A 4,553-nucleotide genomic window follows, 5' to 3' on the forward strand; every position below is an offset into this window, starting at 1 on the left:
AAAGACGAAGGCTGGGTAACAAATAAGGAGTAAAACGCGCAATGGGGCACGCTATTAGGAAAATATAAGGTACATGATCATCAACAGAGTGGTGTGATGTGGCCCGACATGAAGCTGGGTTACTGTTACCACCCTGACGCTGATCATTTCCCTGTAACTACAGATCCCAAAGTGTTTTATTCAACAGATACCACAGCAATTTACAAAAAAAAATGATAAACATATCGTTCTTTTTTTTCTTTTTTTTAAAATCAGTTTATAGTTACATTAATCCACAGAACAGGTTACTACTGGATACGACATTATAACAGCTATAAACAATCATTTCCTCACTAGTCTCTCTTCTCTCTCTCTCTCTCTCTCTCTCTCTCTCTCAGTTAATGACACAAAAATGCAGCTTGTCTTTTTCCTTCCGTCCTGAAGACTTTCCTATGTCTGAAAACGTTTACCACAGTGCTGACACTGGAGACTCCTTCCATAAATGTTAAATAAATTTACAGAAAACATCACTTTAATAACAATTATGTTTGCTTTGTTTGTTTGTTTGTTTGTTTGTTTGTTTGTTTGTTTTAAAAAAAATCTGGTTATGTGGTGCATCCTCCATGCAAGTCCCTGTCTATTAGCTGTTACTGTACTGTAAATACTATAATGTATTAGAACAAGCATGTTAATACAAATAAATGATACATTATAACTATAAATATAACCTACTGTCAGAGCCGAAGAAATAGAAAATTGATCTGACTAATCAGATTTAAGATTTCAGCAGCACCGTGGTATAATCCAGAAATAACGTTCTTGCAATGCTCTTCATAACAGTTTGCTTCACAACGTTATTAGAATGTTCTTTCAACTTAGACAACAACTATAACCATGAAAAGGTTATAGGATATATGATGATATGTCATCATTCCTGCAACTACGATAATATGAAAATGTTATAGAAACATATATTTCGGAGTCCCCTCCGAAAGTATTGGAACAGCAAGGTCAATTCTATTGTTTTCGCTATACGTTGAAGACATTCGGGCTTGAGATCAAAAGATGACTATGAGACGAATTACAGCATTCGTTTCCTCATATTTACATCTAGATGGGTTAAATAACTTACAACTTGGCACCCTTTGTATCAGACCACCCAACTTTTAGGCGAGCAAAAGTAATGGAACAGACAGTCTTCAAGTATATGAAAGTAAATAACTCGTAATATTTGGTTGCATATCATCACATATTCACCTTTTGACCTGAAAAAGACCTCTTACTATATTACCTCCCCAACAGAGCTTTTAGACTGACGGTATTCCTAGCCTGTGTCCTAGTGAACCAGTATCAGGATGTATTTACTGATAGAGAGTTCAAAGCACTTCTGTAAGTTGCTTGAAATGTAAATGTGAGCCCAAATGTATTAAGTGTATAACAAAAACAAACAAATTGCCCTTGCCGTTCTAATACTTTTGGGGGGGACTGTAGAAAATGTTCTGAGAACAACCAGCAAATCTGACATATTGGACATTCTAGGAACCAAAATAAAATGGAAAATCCATCCATCCATCCAACTTCTATACCGCTTATCCTTCCTTCAGGGTCGTGGGGAACCTGAAATCTATCCCAGGGGGCATCGGGCACAAGGCGGGGTACACACTGGACAGGGTGCCAATCCATCGCAGGGCACAATCACATACACACTCACACACCCATTCATACACTACGGACACTTTAGACACGCCAATCAGCCTACCATGCATGTCTTTGGACCCGGGGAGGAAACCGGAGTACCCGGAGGAAACCCCCGCAGCACGGGGAGAACATGCAAACTCCGCACACACAGGGCCACGGTGGGAATCGAACCCCCGACCCTGGAGGTGTGAGGCGAACGTGCTAACCATAAATAAATAAATAAATAAATAAATAAATAAATACATAAAACATAACATCCAGAAAAGAGCTCCTAACCTGATATTGTTAGATGTGGTGACGGTTAAATTCACGTTACACGGATTTCATTTAGGTAAACTTTAACCCTGTGAATTTGCAAACCTTCAACAGGAAACAATGGAAGAACTGCTAATAATTCAACAGATATCATACGAGAATTTTACCTCATTAATTTGATCATCTCTTTCTGCTAAAAGCAACAACCAAAAAGATAGATAACATTACCACTACGTTTCCTCTGAATTGACGTGAACTCAGATAATCTACCTTTTTTTTTTTTTTCTTTCTCTCCGCTCTGATGAAGACTAATGAGGAAGTTTGGAAATCACACGAAGTTCCTTCCGCTCTTTCAGTCGATGATCTTCAGTGATATTTGAACATGAATGCTTATCTAGGGCTGACTTTCCAGCTTTTTCTATCTGCATAAATAGAGTCATATGGTCTGGGAAACCTGAGCCTAAACTTGCACTGCTATTATTTTGACATGCTTTATAAATGTAGGCCACGTTAACAACTTCCCAGATCTCTGAGTAGAGGAAAAGCCCAGGGGCCTGTCCGGTTCAGAAACACCGAGGCTACACAGCTCTAGTCTTGCGAGCGTATTGTGTTCGGGAGGCGTCCGGAAACGCAGAGACGGCCACAAAAGGCCAGTGATATGTCTGCTCAATGAGGCAGGGAGTGCAGGCGATGGGAAACAGCTCGACGGCCCCTTTCTGAAACCGGAGAACCCAGGCAGATCCGTCAGCCGGCGGAGATATGATACAGGACTCTTTCAGTCCTCGTGCAGGACCGAGAACAATGGTGCGAGACGCTGGGTGCACCTTCACCTGTGATTCTGCCAGGAGAGTAAAAAAGGCAACAGATGTTGCTTTACAAAAGGGAACGAGGTGGAGCTTCATGGGAGGAGGAAGCTGTTTCTATCAGCGCCTCTGTAGTGCTAGCACTCGCTTTTAGGGGTGAACTGATCTAAAAATTTGGACTTTTGACAATTTACCCTAGTGTTCATAGGTCTACATGACCCCTATATAACCCTGTAATGACAACTGACATAAACCTACAATATATAAACATTTATAAAGGCGTATACTAATCAGCATCAGCTATCATAGTGCTGCTTTTGTTCATTTTGATGTGGCTGAGCTACACAGTCATAACGCTGTCACGATGTCCTAATCTACAGTATGCCACCCCGCGAAGTGTCCTACCACAACCCTACGACTTAAAGTCACATGACTGCCTTTATGACAGCAGTGTTTAAGCAAGTGTTGGAGCAAGTGTTTATAATTGTGTATGTATTTTTTGTACTGTATCAGCTGTCATAACGGGCTTATGCAAGTGTCATGTGGCCTTATGAATATTATAAGCAATAGTCATATTTTCTTTTAGTAAACGCTTATCAGAAAAGGGACTAAATGCAGGATATTTTCAGGATTTTTATTCTCACTTGCTATCACTGTCTGTAATAAAAGCTGATTACTAAGTTTAGATTCTGCGGGTCTGTATTTTCAGAAACTCTACAAGCCATACTTCTGAGCTGATCTAGGTTCAATTCCATCTCATCTTACACAGGGTCACGGGCAGCCTTTCACAGGGGACACTCATCACAGGGCTCAATCGCAAACACGCTCGGACAATTCTGGCATGCCAATCGGCCTACAACGCATGTCTTTGGACTGCGGGAGGAAACCGGAGTACCAGGAGGAAACCCCTGAAGCACAGGGAGAACATGCGAACACCGGGCAGAGGCGGGATTCAGACCCCCAGCGCTGGAGGTGTTTGGCAAATGTACTAACCACTAAGCCACCATGCCTCTAGGTACATTTTTCTAAATGTAATTTTTAAAGTTAGTTTCTCTCTTATCTGCATTTTGAAGAAATACTGCGCTTAGTGAACAGAAATATTGTTAGGCTATAAATAAGTTATAAGCTATGCCTCCAGGGTCCCTGATTTGATCGTGAGCTTGGGTGGCTTCTCTGATTTCCTCCCACCTCCCAAAGCCATGCTGGTAGGTAGACCAACTCAAAGTTGCCTCTAGGTGTGAATGAATGTTTGAATGTGTGTGTGCATGGTGCATAGCAATAGACTGGTGTCCCATCCATGATCCAGATTCCCCACAACCCTGACCACGATATAGGATGAATGAATGAATGAATGAGGTTGGGTTAAATTGTGATTCCAAGGACATTTCTTACAGGACATATTTTAAATCTAGAACATTCCCAAGCTAGATAACCGAAATTAATTTATAACTGCAATACAGCAAGCATCTACAAGCCATTTCACCTCTTCACACACTCGTAATGTACTGATTAAGGAAAACAAACCTACAGTCCTCGAAGGCAGGCAGGCAGGCAGGTGAGATGCCAACGATCTTCAATAAGACAATAAATAAAACAGGATTGCCAGCTGAGCCGAGTTTAAAACTGGTTTATTTAGTCGTAATGTAAGCAAGTTGTCAAACTCAGATTATTAGAACAGGAGAAGCTGTACAGGCGGAAAAGGAGGTGGAGAGAATGAATGCTCTGGGTAATCTGTACTGTAACACAAATTCATCTATGAGAACAAACATTCGCTGCAAGTTGACAGCTGTAATGAAATCAGTGCCACCGTTATTTCCG

The sequence above is a fragment of the Ictalurus punctatus genome, chromosome 1 (genome assembly GCF_001660625.3).
Source record: "Ictalurus punctatus breed USDA103 chromosome 1, Coco_2.0, whole genome shotgun sequence".
Lineage (NCBI taxonomy): Eukaryota > Metazoa > Chordata > Actinopteri > Siluriformes > Ictaluridae > Ictalurus > Ictalurus punctatus.